Genomic DNA, 22,068 nt, shown 5'->3' on the forward strand with positions numbered 1-22,068 from the left:
CATATCGTACAAACAAAGTCTAGAGTCACCCCTGGTCCATCTTTATTGCGATACCTCGAACAGGCGTCCACCTATAGAACTAAGGCCCACTCCCTTTTAAAATACTCATTAACTCCTTTCGTTTGATACCCATATTGCACAAACGAATTCTAGAGTCACCCCTGGCCCACCTTTATGGCGATATCTCGAAACGGCGTCTACCTATGGAACTAAGGATTACTCCCTTTTAAAATACTCATTAACACCTTTCTTTTGATACCCATATTGTAGAAACAAACTCTAGGGTCACCCCTGCTCCACCTATATGGCGATATCTCGAAACGGCGTCCACCTATGGAACTAAGGATTACTCTTTTTTAAAATACTCATTAACACCTTTCTTTTGATACCCATATTGTACAACCAAATTCTAGGTCAACCCTGGTCCACCGTTATGACGATATCTCGAAAATGCGACCACCACTCCCTTTTAAAACCCTCATTAATACCTTTAATTTGATACCCATATCGTTCAAACACATTCTAGAGTCACCCCTGGTCCACCTTTATGGCGATATTTCGAAATGGCATCCACCTATAGAACTAAGGCCCACTCCCTTTCAAAATACTCAATAACACCTTTCGTTTGATGCCCAGGTCACTCGTTTGATGCCAGGGTCACTCCTGGTCCACCTTTATGGCGATATCTCGAAACGGCGTCCACCTATGGAACTAAGGATTACTCCCTTTTAAAATACTCATTAACACCTTTCTTTTGATACCCATATTGTACAAACGAATTCTAGGGTCACCCCTGGTCCACCTTTATGGCGATATCTAGAAACGGCGTCCACCTATGGAACTAAGGATTACTCCCTTTTAAAATACTCATTAACACCTTTCGTTTGATACCCATATCGTACAAACACATTCTAGAGTCACCCCTGGTCCACCTTTATGGCGATATCTCGAAACGGCGTCCACCTATGGAACTAAGTATTACTCCCTTTTAAAAGACTCATTAACACCTTTCGTTTGATACCCATATCATACAAACACATTCTAGAGTCACCCCTCGTCCACCTTTATGGCGATATTTCGAAACGGCATCCACCTATAGAACTATGGCCCACTCCCTTTTAAAATACTCATTAACACCTTTCGTTTGATGCCCATATTGTACAAACAAATGCTAGGGTCACTCCTGGTCCACCTTTATGGCGATATCTCGAAACGGCGTCCACCTATGGAACTAACGATTACTCCCTTTTAAAATACTCATTAACACCTTTCTTTTGATACCCATATTGTAGAAACAAATTCTAGGGTCACCCCTGCTCCACCTATATGGCGATATCTCGAAACGGCGTCCCCCTATGGAACTAAGGATTACTCTTTTTTAAAATACTCATTAACACCTTTCTTTTGATACCCATATTGTACAACCAAATTCTAGGTCAACCCTGGTCCACCGTTATGACGATATCTCGAAAATGCGACCACCACTCCCTTTTAAAACCCTCATTAATACCTTTAATTTGATACCCATATAGTTCAAACACATTCTAGAGTCACCCCTGGTCCACCTTTATGGCGATATTTCGAAATGGCGTCCACCTATAGAACTAAGGCCCACTCCCTTTCAAAATACTCAATAACACCTTTCGTTTCATGCCCATATTGTACAAACAAATTCTAGGGTCACTCCTGGTCCACCTTTATGGCGATATCTCGAAACGGCGTCCACCTATGGAACTAAGGATTACTCCCTTTTAAAATACACATTAACACCTTTCTTTTGATACCCATATTGTACAAACGAATTCTAGGGTCACCCCTGGTCCACCTTTATGGCGATATCTAGAAACGGCGTCCACCTATGGAACTAAGGATTACTCCCTTTTAAAATACTCATTAACACCTTTCGTTTGATACCCATATCGTACAAACACATTCTAGAGTCACCCCTCGTCCACCTTTATGGCGATATTTCGAAACGGCGTCCACCTATGGAACTAACGATTACTCCCTTTTAAAATACTCATTAACACCTTTCTTTTGATACCCATATTGTACAAACAAATTCTAGGGTCTCCCCTGGTCCACCTTTGTGGCTATATCTCGAAACGGAGTCCACCTATGGAACTAAGGATTACTCCCTTTTAAAATACTCATTAACACCTTACATTTGATACCCATATCCTACAAACGCATTCTAGAGTCAACCCTGATCCACCTTTATGGCTATATCCCTAAATGGCGTCCACCTATAGAACTATGGCCCACTCCTGCATAAAATACTCTTTAATGCCTTTCATTTGATACACATTCCAGGGTTTCCCTCGGTTCATTTTCCGACATGGTTATTTTCCCTTATGTTGTCACCATAGCTCTCAACTGAGTATGTAATGTTCGGTTACACACGAACTTAACCTTCCTTACTTGTTTTATATTTTTTTGTTAATTTGACTGTTGCAACGCTTAATAACTCAGACGCAAAAACAATCTGTGCGAAGTTGATTCAGCAGCTATTTGCGATAAATAAAAATTGGCAGAAGTATCGGTTGATTTTACCAGCTTTTCTCTTTTAGTTTATAATGCATAATGGAAATGAAGTTTATGTGGTATAGGTAGGTAGATGAAATGGCTGCTACCCTGGTCGCCCAAGTAGCTATTTAAAGCCGTTTTGATGCCATGTGACTCGTCTAAAAACCTACGGAATGTTACGGGCAATGTATTAAAACCAGCCAGAGTTGTTGATTAAATTAAGAATATTCGAGATTGCTATCAAAGATAACCCTCTGAGGTCTTCTAGAAACGGGGTTTGTTCAGAAGACTTCTCGTCCTCTTTCCATCATAGCTTGGCCAAATGAATTTTTTATATCGCACAGGTGGTGATGTTATTCCACTTTGTTTGTGCTTTCTTCAAGTAGAAGTTTTGGATATTCCCCTTGGCTACTGCTAAGGGTATGCCTACTTCGACACTGGTTATTTCCTCGTCCAAGTGCTGCAGGTTAATTTGAGCCACCCTGATCATTGGGATGAGACTCGGCTGCTCGCCTTCCGAGGATTGACGATCCTCACCCAGCTCCGCCAGTTTGATCTCCCCCAGGAGTTTGTTGGCGTCGCCAGAAGATCGTCTTCAGAGAGCGTTCCCAGAACGCTCCCTTTCTCCCCCTCCTACTTATTATTTTTATTTTCTTTGGGCATACAGTTCCCACGAGTTTGCATGGAATGGCTAGTCAGCCCCCGGCAGAGCCAGCATACCGGGGGTAAGGCACTTATACAACCGACCTTGCCTGGGCATCGGAATGGACCGCTCGCGACCAGCCTTTCAGTATACACCCGCTTACCGCACAGCCATCGGCACGGGTACCTCAACACCTTGGCTTGGATGTTGTTGGTGCGGCAATCCTCACATCTCCTGCAGCGCCAATTGATGCGTTCTTCTGGACACGACATCGGGGCTTTCCTCTTAGTTCCTCTCGTGTTGGGACCCCTCCGCAGAGGAGATTCCAACATGATACTTAAGCCTCTACCCCACGACAAGGCGACCAACATTGAAGGGGTTATGTGGTATACTATCCACATAAATTTTACTTCACAAACATAAATATCCTTCAAATAATATTAAGTATTTACTGCATTTCAATAAAAGGATTTGATATTTTCAACATACGTCTGAAATTCGCACAAGCTTAAGTACCAACGCGTTAGCAAGCCTTAGTATATCCTTGCCAGCATTTTACAAATATTCTATAAGATGTCCTCCGCCCCAGGCTAGAAGGTTTTGTCTTGTAACTTTTGCTGTATATGGAAATCTTAGAAGACAGTATTATTAGTTGCTGTAAGGCTAAGCAAGTAAATATATTTATGTATATGGTTTTGGGTTCAACAAAGTCGACGCTTGTTAAGGATTATTGATGAAGTTAACAATAATGAAAGGTTTGTTGTTTTGTCGGAATATATAAGTTTTTGTAGTAAAGAAATAGCTATGTAACTATGTCTATAATTTCGAGCTTTGATTTGTAAAATCTACACAAAGGGCTTTTAAAATCTCATAAGACCCAGATATCTACTTAAAAGAAATCTGGTTAATGAGCGTCCTGAGATATGAACGTAAGGAGCCGAAGGCCATAAAACCAAACTGCCAAGTATTGAATGCTCTTTTGACAGTGAATTTGAAAGAATACCAAGCTCGCTAAAGTTCAGTTCCTGTCCTGCACAATTCTAGTATCTGACTATACGATAGTTAGGAGGCTAATTACATCTCACGATCACCTTTTAATTGGAGGAAAATTAGGGACCGAAAAGATATTGTCCAAATATTTATTTGAAAAGTCGTTTTGTATGTATTTGTCAATTTAATATAATCTTTTCAGTGGGTTTAGTTGAGCCGACATCGCTAGGAAGCATCCCACTGTTATAACGTTCGAAGTTGCTGAGTGTTATACCATCATCGACTGATTATAATTACTATACCATTATCGATTTATAATTACTATACCATAGCGATTTAGCCGACTGTTTACTTGATAAAGACATTCGCTGAAAGTTTTGAGAGTGTTATTAATGTTAATTGTCGTTTGCTTGATTGAGCTCCCATATCTTATCTTATGGGCCATCCCTCCACCACCTCCTTTTGAAAGGAACTTAGGTCACCAGAGCCTCGCCTTGTTATTAAGTGTACATACATGTACATATTTGTAACATCACTCGCTTCACACAGATGTGGTGGATAATTGGGTTGAATAAGTTGTGAAGTAGCTAGCAAACTATATATTATGCCTAACCAACCTCTTAAGTTGTTGAAGCAGCATAATCCTTAGACCTTTAACATTTCGTACAGGTATTTTTGAAGTATCCGGGCACAGAGAACAGCTTACTTCCCAAAAACTTCTATGTGTGTGCTTTGTGTTTTAACGTTTGCGATTAGTGTCACTGTCAACCGTCATTCTGGTTTTTATTTCCCAGTACCTTCTTCTGCCTTGCTGTATGAAATCGATGGGAATTGTTCCAATGACAGAGGTAAGCAGTTTACAGTTGATCTTCGTTTTACATGTAGTTCGTAACAGCCGTTTACTTGTTTCCTTTTACTTTCCGTTGGTTCTCCGTTGTTGGTCAATAGCTTGCCTATTAACGACATCAATATAGACACGTTTTTATAAAACATGCTGCATTTGAGTCAAGTATTTTAGTGGTCTTACTCTTGACTAAGTAACTAGCTTTTTGGGGTTATATTTCTATGGAAGTTTTCGAAAAAACCTTTAAGAGTTCTGTGGTTTTTTCCTAGGAGCATAATCTCTGATTTCTCTGCTGCAAGCTGGAAATCTCGAGTTTCTAACATGACACTTGTGTGCGTATCTTGGTCTGATTGGGTGCTTTGCTTGCTTCGTCCGTCTTTCCTTCTATAATGATTGCGGCAATGTCATCTGTGTATTCGACTAAGAATAAGTCATCCGGAGTTTCCAAATAGAAAACTTAATTGTGGCTGACTTTCCATATAACTAAATCGGGTATATCTGTGATGCTGGTACACTTCAATGATCCACCGCCCTTTCGTGGTTTTGCATAAGAAGATGCAATCTCTAAGATACGTTGTGTATTATGGTGTTTGAAATCTTTGCTCTGAGGTGGTTTCAGTTCCAACCGACTTGTGCTTTTGAAATAGCCTCTTTCGTCTGATGATGAGAAGAGGACAACTAGCTTAGATTTAGTGTAACCTTGTTATGGTACTACTATGCTAGCCAATTGCATCTTTCAGGACAGTTGTCGTATTGTATGGGTAATAGAAAATGAAGGTAACAATACGTGTTTTCAGGAGATTATTTAAATGTTTTGTAACCGTTTTGATTAGTGTCCAGTTTACAAATAACGACTCAAACAATTCGCCGTGTAGAAGAACGTCAAGTCAAAAAAAAAACTGACATATTGTTGTACAAGACGTTATATGGAAAATAATCAAGAAGAAGCAATCAGCTATTGGGATAAGAATACCTGATACTGAATTCGCTTTGAGTTCGTGTAAACATCTTATTCTTTCAGTAATTAAATATAGCAAAGTAATAGCTGCAAGCTAAATTTCTTATGCCTTGGTATTGAGATAGAGCTACTACTGTCGCTAAATAGTCCAGCTCTGCCTAAGTTTTGATATATTTGAGTTTTCTTCAGAGATATTACGTAGTTTAGATATTAAGCAATTAAATCAGCATAAAAAAATTAAACAAATACGTAGAGTGATTCACCTTCGAAGAGATTTAGGCCAAACTTCTCATGGCTTTTCATGGCACAAATACACTCGTAGTGTTTGCCAATTCACAACCGAGGGGCGAGCCCGCTTAGTAAACTTTTTTCTACCACCGTGGTGTGATGGTAGCATGCTCCGCCTACCACACCGTATGCCCTGGGTTCAAACCCCGGGCGAAGCAACATCAAAATTTTAGAAATAAGGTTTTTCAATTAGAAGACAATTTTTCTAAGCGGGGTCGCCCCTCGGCAGTGTCTGGCGAGCGCTCCGGGTGTATTTCTGCCATGAAAAGCTCTCAGTGAAAACTCATCTGCCTTGCAGATGCCGTTCGGAGTCGGCATAAAACATGTAGGTCCCGGCCGGACAATTTGTAGGGAAAATCAAGAGGAGCACGACGAAAATTGGAAGAGAAGCTCGGCCTTAGATCTCTTCGGAGGATATCGCGCCTTACATTTATTATTATTATTTTTTTTTTTCAGTTTAAGTTCAGAAAATCACAATTCCAGCAGGGCCGGCTCTACCATAACGCGAAGGACACCAAGTTCTAGGGGCACCAAATATGATAAACACTTTTGTACTAAAAATCCTTTTTGCAGACGTGAAAAATCCTTTTTAGACGTCAACCCTCTAGCATTTTTCGTGCCATACAATTCTCATTCATTAAATCTCGTCGTCAAAGATGCTGCTGATTGTTGTTTGAAAGCAAAATCATTTTTCATGCTTGTACAAGCTATATAAAATTTTTTTTCTGCGTCCACTCATCGTTGGTCAGTTTTACTACACCACGTACTTAATTTAACTTTGAACCCGCTAAGTTCTACGCGATGGGAAAGTCGTATTGACGCCCTAAAACCTCTTCGGTATCAACTCGGCAATGTTAGGCTCTCATAGATATAGCCGTTGACTGGAATTTGAAAGGTCCAACCGGAAATGCAACGCGAATAGAAAGTGAATCTCTCGCCAGCAAAATTTCAAATTACAATTTTGTTGTGTCATTGATTGTTTGGTACGATATTTTGTTCGAAATAAATATTAGCAGTAAACTTCTTCAGTCTGAAGAAATGAATTTACAGACGTGTACTGAGCAGCTTTCTGTAACTAAGAAATTTTTGGAGCACATGCGATCAGACTCAGGTTTCGAAAAAATCGTGGTTGATGCGAAAACAGTCGCTAAGGATCTTGGTGTGATTACTAATTTTGAATCATCGAAAATACCACGGAAAAGGACAAAACAATTTTCGTATGAAGGAGATGACGAGCAAATTGTATATGAAAAGCAAAAATTCAAAATACATTTTTATTTTTCTATTTTGGATACTGCTATTAATTCCATTGATGAGCGATTGCTGCAACTGAAAAATATGAACTCTGTTTTTGGATTTTTGAACGATGTCCACAATTTATTGAATGAGAGTAAAGAAACAATTTTGAAAAGTTGCCAGAATCTAGAAAAAGCTTTAACATTCAATCAATCGAAAGATATAGATGCTGCAGATTTATGTGATGAATTAGAGTCATTCAACCCTCTTGATGTTCTTTATTATAGTTTACAGCACAACTTGTCTGGTCTCATGCCCAATTTAGTTGTAGCTATACGTATTTTGTTCACGATACCAATGTCGGTTGCGAGTGGCGAGCGTAGCTTTTCGAAACTGAGACTAATCAAAACGTACTTGCGTTCGACCATGACTCAGGAAGGGCTCGTAGGTTTAGCATTGCTATCAATAGAGCAGGAAATTGCGCAAAAATTTGATTTAAGTAAAATTATATCAACTCTCTCTGTGTTGAAGGCGCGGAAAATGAAGTTTTAGTAAACTCTAAGATAATTAAAAATACTTTTGTGTGTTATATTTTCGTTCTTTTGTTGAAAAAAATAAATATATATTCAATATGCAAAAGAAATATTTTTTGTTTTATTGACACTAAGTTTGAATTTAATATTTCTGATCTCTAATTTTCTAATCTCGAATTTCTTTCTATAAATACGGAGAAAGGGGCCGCAAATTATAACTCGCCTAGGGCCCCAAATTCTCTTGAGCCGGCCCTGAATTCATGTTCAGAATTTCCAATTTAAATTCTTAACCATTCAGGTTCAAAATAAATTAAAATTCATGTTCAAAGTTTTCATTTCAAGTTCAGAAAATCAAAGTTATCACCAAAATCATCACAAATGTCATTAATATTGCAAAGCGAATTTTTTAGGCGGCTTCGTATGCAAATATGAACAACCCTAGCAAAAATGTTTCTCTATTTAACAACCCTAATAGGTACTGACTCTAGGAATGCAAAAATAACAACTTCATGACTTCCGTTTTTGATGCGGTTGCAAAAATATTTATTTAAAAATTTCTTACATACAAATTTCCTAAGCTCATTGCATGTATTTGGGGTTGCCTTAGGCAGCATAGTAAATGTAGTTTTGTGAGCGTTTGATGGCAGCCGTTAAACATAACAAGAACTTTATCCACAAAAGTATGAAATGCGATTGCTGAGTTAAACAAACGTACTTTCGCACATAGAAATCTCAAGAACGTAGATATGTAATAGGTACTGTTACAAAGATGAAACTTTAGAGTCAGAGTTAACCAGCACTGGGGGGGATGAATGCATTGCTGTTCCTTGAAGGAAGCCCAAAGCAGTTTGAAACAATTTCGTTCTACCCCATGGTTGCTTGAGACTTTAAGACATTGCTGACATAAAGAGTTGCTGTATTGAGCTCACGTTAGCTTGATATATAAACAAACTTAACTACCTATTACTAACTGCATATTAAGATGTTTCTACATATAATTTTATAATTCTATATGCATACATATGCATGATTTTAGTTATATCCTCTCTAATCCAAAGTGCTCGCTTCTAAAACCAGTCCTATCAGCTGTTAACTTCATCCGATTCAGTGTGACAAAAAATTTCGTTAGTTTAGTGAAAAGACTGAAGAAAATGACTAGCCATATTATATTACATTATACCCCAGCGGTAAGGGGGCTTAGAACAACCAGGTGTGTCTGTCGTGAGAGGCGATTAAAACACCCAACTGGTTAAAGGGGTTGTGTAGCGCAATTTAGAGCTTCTCCAACCCAATTGTCAACCTCACCTATCCGTAAAGAATCCTATTTCTTAAGCAGACGAGGATTTCGCGACCCTAAGCTACTGATGGAACTGGTCACATTAAATCGTTCCTGAGATGGTCGGGTTTATACCTCAATTGTTCTTGTTACCGTAACGTACCGGATCTATATCTAACAAGCGACCATCAACATCGATCACTCTAACCAAAGCCTTCGGGGAGAATCTTTGTCACTACAACTACAACAACAACAACAGCAAACAATTTTCTACTCCCGGTTCTTTGGTTCAGTTGAACAAAGTTCTTAAGAGCTTTTTTGACACTCGTATAGGGATCGGAAGTTCTTTTGAATGGGCAGCATTACCGTTTTGTGGTTGCAGGGATAAAATCATTATTTTCTGGACATATAAACCAATATCTTATTCTTCGTATAGCAGGGACAATTTAAATGCAGAAAATACATTGCGTATGGCTGAATTGCTTCTGGATGAGTAAAAGTTGTTCTTATTTCTGTATCCAGATCTAATTGCGCGCATTTCCATGAGTATGTTTTCCTCTACTGCGAGTTTCGGGTATTGAAGACTGAAGACATGGTTCGTCGGCCATTTATCAACATACAACTCTGCCGCCTCTTGGTGGATGAGGCTGAGAGCCTCTTTATGCTCATCTGGTTCAAATGATTGAATTCTTATGTGCCGGATACCATCGGTGTGCTTGCGGAGATGTTCCATTGGGATGCCCAGGTTTCTCAGCATTTAACCGAAACTTTTTGTTAATCATTTCGTTTCTATCCTTTATGGGGAGTACTCCCGTTGCAATATGTAGATGATGCTCTGGCGACATAAGAAGAAATTCCGTGGCAGTTCTGAACGCAGTGTTTTGACAGGCCTGTGACTTTTTCTAGTGTTTTTCTGGCCAATAGCTTTATAGATAGCTATGAGCGTTTCTTTTTTTGCCTCTAGTGATGCCAACGAGGGATTTGAGGATTTTTTTTATGGATCTGAGCTTTAGGTACAACTTCAGTTGCATGATCGCAGAAATGCATGTATTTATCGGATGTCACATCCAATGTTTTTGGATGCCGGACAGTGGGTAGCATAATTCTATCGATGTGGATGCCGAATTTGGCTTTGCCTACATCGAAAATATGGTCGCCGAAGAATTTATTGGTGGTAGTGCCATGTTACTCTAAGCGAAAAAACTAAAAAACTGCGGAGGTAGGTGTTAATTTTATTGCATAGGTCATTAATGGCCCTTCGGACCTGACCTTTCACATCTGTTACCATTATCGTGTATTTATCGGCACAGAAATATGGTAAGGCTTTTGGGTGGGGATAGGACACCACCCTGCGCCATGCTGGTGTTTGTCAAGTCTCATATTTGATGTGAAATAGGGGATCAGGACGGCTTCAGGTATCTTGGCTACTGTTGATAGAAGAAATGTTGGAGGATATGACTCTCCTTCCGTAGCTGGTTTCCCAGGATTTAGTGTTGGTAGCACCCCCTCTATTATCAATTTTTATCCACAAGCTGTCTGGTGCGAAGTGTATGTCCCTGATTTGAGCGTCGCTATGATATTTTTGTCTCACCATTAATGCTGTCGCCAAGGTTGCGGCCTCCTTAATAAAATTTGACCGGTGTTTCCAAAAATGTTTTAGCGGGAATAAAGCGAGTTATTTGTCGGATTGGAAAGGCTGGAAAAACATTATATATGTTACTTGATAGTTGGCTTGTGTTGCTTTTTTGAAGTTGACGAAAGTGCGTCAATTAAACGTGATGAATTCAACTAATGTAGATTTTTATGATGTCCAAATTTGCATCGCCGGATCAAGAAGATTGTGTAACATAGAGTTATGTATGATAAATGCGTGGCCGCCGGCATACCTCTCTCGCGACATTCCCTGTGGACGTTGTAGCTGGAGCGATTCGGAAAAACAGACTTTGAGACAAGATTCACTTCTTGTATCGCAGATGATGAAATGCTGTGCCATTTCCTGAAGTCAACTATCTCCACAATCTACCCAGTTAACCAGTTACAGCCTGCAGTATTCTGAAGTGCAACGGGGACGACGTCGCCACTATTGGGGTGAGATGTGGGCGAATGATCTTTAATAGAATAATGCTAGGTAGTATGTGACTTTGTGGCCCTGGGACAAAATACCCCTGGTTAAATGCAGAAGTTTCCGCTAGAGCTCAAACAACGGAACGCCCAAGCTCAGAACACCCCGTTCGATACAACCATCATTTGCGCATGACACATGGACAGGAGTATGACCGTCATAAATAAATTATTTTCCGAAAAACGCAGCCATTTCTCAAGACCGTGTATATGTTCAACTCCTTCCCCGAGCAAGAGAGTATGGGCCAGTCGGGCTGCTATGATATGATCCGAGGATGCAATTTGTGAGAGGGACGCAACAAATTAAATGAGATTACACTGAAATGACAGTCCTTGGTCAGGTGCTGTAGGAATCTTATATACTTCAATATTTCCATACACTTATTCAATCTATCATGAACCCACCTAGCGCCTTCTTTCTGCAATATCGAGTGTAACAATTCCATGCACAATTTGAGTGATCAACGGATCATAATGAAATCCCAAAGCAATGATGGAAACACTGTCTCCACCCCTTTCAAAGGGAGCAACCCAATTGTATAAAACTCATGATTGTATGTTGTTGTTATCACTCCACCCAGAGTAAGTTGATCACAACCGAAACATCAATAATGGCATTGGTAAGAAGAATTCAGAGAAGAACAACCAAATGGAATTTAAAACTGAATAAAAATCAAGCCAGACATGTTTTCGCAGTTGAATATAATTTATTCTGCAGATCTGCAAACGATATAAATTCATATTTTGATTGAATCAATCATAAACGGATACAAACTTGACGAATTCAATTTGCTTTGCAGTAGAGGATAGGGAAGTGAAACGATTCTCAAACACAAATATAAGATTGTGCATATGCACGACAGGCAGAAATCAAAGAATATAGAATATCCCAACGAACGTATGTATGTATGTACATGTAAAGGCGTCGATCGGGGACTGATGATCGTTTTCACCCAGTTACCCATAGATCGCGCAAGGATTCCTGTGAAGTGGTTCTGGTGAAATCGAAAAGAAGTCCTTTTTTCATACAAAACACAAAGCTCCAACGTTGAGCTTTCTTAACGAAAGAATTCACTTTCGGGGTCGATATTTTCCAGTTCATGGGAAATTGTACCTAATATATTGTCAGTGCATCGGCCAACCAAAAACCTGCTCTGTGTTATGCTATGTGTTACCGGATGGTATGGTTCTGCTTTCAACTTACATCTGAGGGTAAAATTCCAACATTTTTAATACTCAAAAAGCATTTTGAGAGAGTTATTGGGGTTCTGAAAGACCGGCAGCTTCGTCCCAATGGATTTTATTATAATCGGAACACCATAAAACCGATTGATAAATAGAGGGTAGATACCTTGTCGTTGGTGTGAGGACTTGGGGACACTCCATAGCTCACGATTATGCGGCTAGGCTTTGAGGCTGGCACCTACCACGATCCCGCTCCTGGGAGGGCAGCGGGGATTCGGTGACCAAGAACAGCCAACTCCAAATCAAATTCAGGGTGGTGACTAGTGGATATTGGCAGCTAGGGGATATATTCGGCACTTTTTCAATGGAGCCCTCCAAATACTAGCTCCTAGGTAAGTAACGGTTGCCGCGGTGAGAGGACTACTGCGGCGGAAGACTTTCTTAACCATATTTACTACAAGACCTCTGAACCCGCCTTGTCTGGCAGATGGTAGTATGACTCAAAATGTCGAAGGCAGTTTACGAGTTTTGCAGCGTGAAATCCTTGGTACTGCAACTGGTACGAGAACGCAACGTTCGACAAGCATGCTTGCAAAAAGCAGAAAAAACCCAGTTCCAGTGCCAGTTGTATTCACCAAACGAGTTAGTCTTAAACTGTAGAGCTGATGCACCCCACTAGCGAGTTAGCAACTAAAATGGACGCAGCTACCTCGAAAGCTGCAAATCAAAGAGAAGATGTTAAAACTGGCAGTTTTCCAGCAATGGACGTGGAAGTGGGGATAAGCCAAAGAGCGGTAACATTAGGACTTCAGCTGTTCCCGAAACGATTATTGACATGGCGAAGCAGTCCTGCCTAAAGTGAATACCAGATATTTGCTAGGGCTGGATACTCACAAAGGAGGTAGTTGAAACTTGTTTCGCAGCCTTCCTAGGTGCAGCTCCTACATAAGTCATTTCATGGGACTCCAATTATTTCCACATGGAAGCCCAACATCACATAATGAAGCTTTGATTCTATCTATTTCTGTTTTTACTCTTTGAGTAACCTCCCTGTTCAACTCTGGTCACTATCAGGCCATGGGTTTGTTTGGTGATCGTACAGGTGTTCATAGAGTACCAGTTTCTAAAGACGGTTTCAAGAATATTTTATGAAAATTACTTTTTACTAACGTAAGTGAATATGACTGCCTTAGTGATATCTAACAATGCCTGCCCTTTTGATAATTCATACGCTTTCTCATCGCTCTCAACATATCAGGCACTTAAATTTGTGTGATGGTCTTCTTCTTCCTCTTGTAGCGATAAAGAGACTCTCGAAGATATTGAAGATCTTTATCGATGTTGATAGCTCTTTGCCGGATATTTATCCGGTATGTTACAAAAAACCGCGCGAATAAGGTCCTAGCCAGACCACCTTGCGGATGATTTGATATCACTACGTTGAACCATCTAGATCTTCAACTCCTTCCTTTCGTGAGCAAATTGCCAAAGCAAGAGCCTCGCTTGCTGAATTAACAATATTCGCCATGGGTTGACAATGAAGAAGCAGTGAGCTCTGAACACCTTGGAAAGGTTGCGCTGCACAACCCCTTATATCTCAAATTTAATGGTCGTTGAGCGAAGTAGCGCGTAACATCTTCTTGCTCTTATTATGGCCTTAAAGAACGATTGTTGAAACCCACACCATAAACATTGACGAGGTGAGTGCACTGCAGTTTACTTTGGGTGTGGCCTTGTAAGTGTAGTAGTTTGTGTTAGCTCGTTTTACCAGGGGATCAAGTTGTTCAGTCTCGATCTAAACAAGAAAGATTAAGGAAGCAAACTTAATTGTGCTAAAAGTCTTTGTTAGATCCAGGATCACGTTTTTCTTCCAATTTATCGATGGCTGTCCATGATTGTAAAGCTTGAAAGCTTGCGTCGTTGACTCCAGTGACGTGACTCAACAATAAGTTGAACGCCACCTAAAATATTTTTTCTAGCGGAGAAAGGAGACTATTGGATTTCTTACTTTTTTGGTCTCCCAGGCTGAGTTTATGCAGAATGATTCCATGGTGACAATCTTTTGCCAGATTTTAATCTGGCAGGCCGGATTTCCTGGTGTTTGCTCCATTTTTATGCCAACGAGGACATCAAACGCTTTTTATCCCTACCAAATTTGGAGTATCCAGAGCATCGCATGCTAGTTTTAAGTTACAAGTACGTGAGATTTAAGGGATTGTTTAGCGCGCAACCCTTTCAAGAGGCTGTCAGGGCAACTTATAGTGTCTGCAACACAATTATCAACCCCACCTGCTCGTGACCCTAAGTTCCTCATGGAAGCAGAGGGTGGCGCGACGTAGGAAGGGCGGTGTTCTGACGGCCTAGAAGGTTCATATTAAATCATTTCTGAGATGACCGGGCTTGTACCTTGATGGTGCTTGTTACCGGAACGTGCCGAATACATACCCGGAAAAAGATCTTCAACATCGATAACACTCCGCAAAGCTTCCAGGAAGTGCCTTAACCGCAACAACAACAACAACAACAACATAGGATACAAGTCTTTAACAGCTCGTTTGCGGCAAGTTATTGGTTTGAATCAAAAAATACTATGATAAGGCTTTGTTTGGTAAGCTGGGTAGATCGGAGTTAAAATGAATAAAGAAATCTTTTGCGGGCGGAAGGCGCAAAAGCAGAATGAACACAATTCAGTGAGTGATCATATTTATATGCAACATCACATCGCATATTCCTGTCACGTAATTTATTGATTTAGCTCATGGGAATAAATACATCATCGTAGTATTGCTGATTGTTTGCTGCTGCATTGTTGACTGCTTCCATGGCTAACATGGCTGCCAGCAATTGGCGGCAGTTAGCAGTTGGCAGTTGGATAGATGGACTGTAAGCAAATCAAAAATTGAGTACAATTATATGCGCGTGTGTTGCTCCGATACTGCACCACAAATGGGTGGAGTGTAGAGATCAGTGTCAGACGTGGACGCGGTTGTGGACTTAGATTTCACTGTGGACATGCGCATGCGCGCAGATACGTCTGTATTTATTGTAGTAGATCATTATTAATTCGCTGGCATCAACTGGTTTTATTTATGGCCGTTGGCTAAAATTCAAATTCAAGTGGAAATGCTCCAACATTGATTGCTTACGGACTGTGCCCACCTTAGCCGCATGCGTCTCAAGTCGTGACGATTTCTTTGACTTACGCACAACAAATACACAAAATACTTTTGTTTATGAATAAGAAAAAAGAAAAAAGGCAATTTTTGCAGGAAATTGTAGCCAGATATACAATGTTTGACGACGTTACAAAAGCTCCAATCAAAGCCTCCAGCGGAGCGAATGGTGCCAAAGAAATATTCAGAAATCAACAAGGCAATCAATGATCAATGTGATCGTGGCGCGTTCGTGTACGCCAGAAGTGCGTATGAGCGCATGCGCAGAAGCGATCTTCAATACAATCTCATATGCGAATGCGATGCTAAACTCGATGCAATTCAGCCTAGCACATGTTTTGAATCATTTTAATGAAGGACTTTGTTGCGTTTTGTTGTTGCTTGCGTTATGTATTCATAAGTGTATGGAAGCAATGGCAATCTGACAACGTTCGTTCACTCTTATAATGGCAGGCATTTTGCGCTTTTGTGCATTTGTAATGTAACTGAAAACCAGAAAAATGTAATTTCCATGAAATGAAATAATGCCTTCGTATACTAAATAGCGAATGGCGACCGGTGGTTGGGGGCAAAAAAATCGCAATTGGAGTAAGCAAGTATGATAATGGCGGCAGCAGGAAACAGCAGAGCCACTGATTTTGGAGTTGTTGTTCTACAAGCTTTATGTATATATGTTTGTGTGTCTTAGTTTTTTGTCGTCAAAACATTGTATAAAATGTTGTTTGCGACTTTTATTACACATCTTTTTCTGCTTAATTATGGCTATGGATCGTCGTGTGCCATCTGATGTAGCTAAAATCATATAATAGATAAACGTAACACCCAAAGCGTCTGATAACTAACTTTCATAAATATTATGTATTTCCGACCAGTTCTTATTGAATCTGAAGGTATATTATTAGGCTTTTCCGGTCTTAGTTTTTGTTTTAAGTGCGAAATAAAATTAAATTATTCCACTTTTCTAACCCAACGTTTCGCTAATAACTTTTTAGCATAATCGGGGGTATGTCTTTATTTGTTTAATCTGTTACAAACAACAAAATACGAAAATGTTAAATTACATACAATTCTATTGAGTTTGATAAATCCGTATGAAAAATCAACTAAAAACAGATAATAATACATGAAAAACCAACTTACAATATTGCACCTTGCCGAGGGGTTTTCCTCTTTTGAAATTATTTAAAACTATTGTCTTTGAACATACAACACTTTTGAAAAATATAAAAACATTGTACATTTATGGACAGTAAATCAATACCAACTTAACATATGGTAATCTCGTCAATACTAGAAACTATTTTCCTAAACACGTAATGTAAGCAGATGCTATATTGTCTGTATCTTCTTTCTTGTTAATCGTCTTTTCTCTTCTTTCCATGATTCTCAGGCTTTCTAAAGTGTATCTTGTTGTTTCTTTCCGTTCCCTGTCAATAATCTTCGCATTAGTAAAGTCAGCTGAGTGTCCACTTGATATTATGTGTTGTGATAACGCTGTACTGTTCTTTTGTTTTCTTATATCCGCTTCATGTTCGCTCATTCTAACACCTAAGGGACGCTTTGTTGAGCCAATATATATTTTGCCGCATTCTTCGTTTGGTTTTCCTTTACAAGTAATTTCGTAAATGACGTTGTTTTGTTGATGGAGATCTACAGGACACTTTGTTCTTGTAAATATCGTTGACAAAGTGCGGTTTGACTTATAGTCAAGTGTTGTGTTAGTTGTTTTTATTATGCTGTGATCAATATTTTCCGTAAGCTTGGGTATGTATGTGACGCTGTAAAACTTTTTCGCTGATTTCGTTTCTAAATTTGTTCTTATGTTATGTTGGTTGCTGGATTTCATGATTTCTTGGTTTATTAGCTCTCGTATTAAATTATTAGGATAATTGTTGCTGCGTAAAATATTATAAATTTTTTGTATATTGGCATTATGAAAAGTTTTGTGGCTTAAGGTCAAAATTTTATGTATGAAATTTTTTGCTGTATTAATCTTATATTTGGTCGGCTGCGAGGAAAGGTAGTTTATCAGGCGTCCTGAAGAGGTAGGTTTTGAATATCAGTCAAGAAATTTATATTAGCGGCATTTTATAAGGCGAAAGCGTTCGTCGGCAAATACAAGAACGAAATTGTTTTAACAGAGGCTGACAAGGGAAAGAAAACAGTAGCAATGTATAAAACTGAGTATATAGAGAAAATCAGTAAGCTAATCGAAGACAAAAGCACTTATAAAGCAACAAGAACTGACCCTACAAATACTTTACAAAAGAAAAACAACAGAATAGTGGACGAGCTTTACAAAAACAAACATATCAATTATAGAGAGAAACAACAACTCACTTGCTCTGCGGCTTTGGCACCTAGAATATATGGATTGCCAAAAATACATAAGCCTGAAATGCCTTTACGTCCTATTGTTTCTTCAGTTATGGTCCCCTGCTACAAATTGTCAAATTACGTTGGAGATATTCTACAAGCTTTAATATCGGAAAAATACTATGTTAAGAATTCGTTCAACCTAAAAGATAGGTTAGCCAATATAAGGTTATGTGATGATGAAGTTCTAGTGTCCTTTGATGTCGTTTCATTGTTCACTAACATACCAACAATGTTAGCCTCGAAAATAATTCTAGGAAAATGGAACCAAATAAAAGAAAAAACCAATATTCCAAAGCCGAAATTCCAGCAGATACTAGATTTCTGCCTTAAAGATAATAATTATTTTATGTTTGATAATAAGCTTTATGCGCAAACGTTTGGAATGCCTATGGGCAATCCAATTTCACCTAAAATCGCTGATATTGTTATGGATGACTTACTTGACAATGCTATTTTGGAACTTAAGAGACGATTTGATATAGACATAAAATTTATATGTAAATATGTAGACGATCTCTTGGCGATAATTAAAAGTAACGACGCGAAGATTATTCTAGATATTCTGAATAAATACCACAAAAAACTGCAATTTACAATGGAAATAGAAGCCAACTCCAAAATACCTTTTCTTGATGTCTGCATCCATAGGGAGAAACACAACCTTTTTCTTGACTGGTATTCAAAACCTACATCTTCAGGACGCCTAATAAACTACCTTTCCTCGCAGCCGACCAAATATAAGATTAATACAGCAAAAAATTTCATACATAAAATTTTGACCTTAAGCCACAAAACTTTTCTAATGCCAATATACAAAAAATTTATAATATTTTACGCAGCAACAATTATCCTAATAATTTAATACGAGAGCTAATAAACCAAGAAATCATGAAATCCAGCAACCAACCTAACATAAGAACAAATTTAGAAACGAAATCAGCGAAAAAGTTTTACAGCGTCACATACATACCCAAGCTTACGGAAAATATTGATCACAGCATAATAAAAACAACTAACACAACACTTGACTATAAGTCAAACCGCACTTTGTCAACGATATTTACAAGAACAAAGTGTCCTGTAGATCTCCATCAACAAAACAACGTCATTTACGAAATTACTTGTAAAGGAAAACCAAACGAAGAATGCGGCAAAATATATATTGGCTCAACAAAGCGTCCCTTAGGTGTTAGACTGAGCGAACATGAAGCGGATATAAGAAAACAAAAGAACAGTACAGCGTTATCACAACACATAATATCAAGTGGACACTCAGCTGACTTTACTAATGCGAAGATTATTGACAGGGAACGGAAAGAAACAACAAGATACACTTTAGAAAGCCTGAGAATCATGGAAAGAAGAGAAAAGACGATTAACAAGAAAGAAGATACAGACAATATAGAATCTGCTTACATTACGTGTTTAGGAAAATAGTTTTTAGTATTGACGAGATTACCATAGCATTAAGTTGGTATTGATTTACTGTCCATAAATGTTCAATGTTTTTATGTTTTTCAAAAGTGTTGTATGTTCAAAGACAATAGTTTTAAATAATTTCAAAAGAGGAAAACCCCTCGGCAAGGTGCAATATTGTAAGTTGGTTTTTCATGTATTATTATCTGTTTTTAGTTGATTTTTCATACGGATTTATCAAACTCAATAGAATTGTATGTAATTTAACATTTTTGTATTTTGTTGTTTGTAACAAATTAAACAAATAAACACATACCCCCGATTATGCTAAAAAGTTAGTAGCGAAACGTTGGGTTAGAAAAGTGGAATAATTTAATTTTATTTCGCACTTAAATAACTTTCATAAAATTTGCTTTTCTAATGTGCTAATATCGAGCAATACCACCTCTATTAGATACTTACATATCGATGCTTCTCTGATGGTTATTACCGTAAATATTGTTTCAACTCGTATTTTGGTCAAGACGACAAACTTTCTTGGCTACTCCGTCATAATTGGTCTAAGGGGTAGCTGGGGGACCTCACCAGCAGAGTCTCATCCAGACAGTACTTAGATTATGGAGGGAACACTTCTTTGTCCTCCTCAATCGAGTCAGCGATGCACCGAACAGGGATGATGAACCCGATCGAATAGCAATAACCAGATTAAAACACAACAAGGCCGCGGGCGCTGATGGAATGCCTGCGGAGCTATTCAAATACGGCGGTGAGGAGTTGGTAAGGTGCTTATTGCAAAGTGCATGTCTTATGATTGCAGTCTAAGTGCTCTTTGCCCAGTGCAGAAAAAAGGGGATCCCGCAAGCTGCGCAAACTATCGCGGTAGCGGCCTTCTAAGTACAGCTTGTAAAGTTCTGTCAAGTGTATTGTGCGTAAGATTGAATCGCGAATCGGCTGAATGGACCTTATCAGTGTGGTTTCAGATCCGGTAAATCAACCAATCTCCGAATCCTGCGAAGAAAGGATTGACACACATCACCTTTCCGTCGATATTTAAGCCGCCTTCAACAGCACGAAAAGCAGCTACCCATATGACGCTATGTCTGAATTTGGTTTCCCCGCAAAATGTATACGGCTGTACAAAACGACATTGATCAAGAACATCAGCTCAGTTAGAATTGGAAAGGACCTCTTTGCACCTTGGCAATCATGCCACTGTTGGCAGCAATAATTTCGAAATAGTAAAAGACTTCGTTAATTTGGGAACCAGCATTAAGGCAAGCATCAACATCATCACTTTCGCGAACAAATGCTATTTTAGACTGGGTAGTCAATTGAAAAGTAAAGCCCTCTATCGGCAAACGAAAATCATGCTCAACAGGTCACTTATCGTACCCGTCCTGCTTGACGACGGCGAGTACCGAAGAAGATTTAATTATGGGCTGTACGAGTTTTACGCGGATATCAACATAGTCCAGCGAATGAAAACACATAGGCTACGCTGGTTGAGCCACATGATATGCTAATGAAAGATGATGCCCCTGCTAAGAAAGTATTTTTATCCGGAACCCGCCTACGGAGGAAGTGGGGGAAGGTGACCCGCACTTCTTTGGAAGGAGCAGGTAGTTAATTCACCGAAGAAGCGACTGACGTGCCTTGTTGGAAGGTTATAAGCATTTAAATCGTTAAGCGTCAGTTAAGTAAGTAAGTAAGAAGTAACCAATTGGACAAATTTTAAGTTAGAAGTTACGTTAAATCACTCAAATCAGATTTACTTAATAGTCAGTACAAGGTGTAATTACTTTAGAAATTTGATCCCCCAAGTGAGTTTCAGATTCAAGAAAATTGTATTTTTCCACATATTTGATTTAGTTACAGAGATGTATTTTAAATTGCATTACTCATTCTATGAGTATTAGAAAATCTGCTAAGTAAGTACAATCCTTCGAGGATGTATTGTAAATTCATCTAAAATTAGATCTTTTAACTCCGTATCATTTTCCGCTACCAATTTTCTGTGAGCACTGAGCGTACATAAACCTTTAGAAAAAAAAAATACCATAAATATAAAAAAAAAACTTTATTTACCATTAAGGAGAGATTCTGCCATTGTTGTTCTCAACCACGTCTTTACCCTCCTTAGAGTGCTGAAGGAGCGTTCCACAGTTGCGGTTGTGCAGGGCATTGCAAGCAGAATTTCAAGTGCTTCTCTTATTTTTTGATGGAATGCTGCCTTCTTGAAGCCACATACAAGATCTCTTGGTCCCTGATTTTGGCAAGCCCTGTACCACAATTCCAGTTCATTATCAATACCATATATATTATAAAAAAAACTTTGGCGTCGGCAAGTTTGCTTTCAATGTCTTTAAGTCTCACCTTCATCTTATTCAAAGTTATTTATCATTTTAGTTACTTTATTAGTAAGAATAGGTAAGTATTATGTATGTGTATATAGTTATTACCACCGTGGTGTGATGGTAGCGTGCTCCGCCTACCACACCGG

This window comes from Eurosta solidaginis, chromosome 2 (assembly GCF_040869045.1).
Source record: "Eurosta solidaginis isolate ZX-2024a chromosome 2, ASM4086904v1, whole genome shotgun sequence".
Taxonomy (NCBI): domain Eukaryota; kingdom Metazoa; phylum Arthropoda; class Insecta; order Diptera; family Tephritidae; genus Eurosta; species Eurosta solidaginis.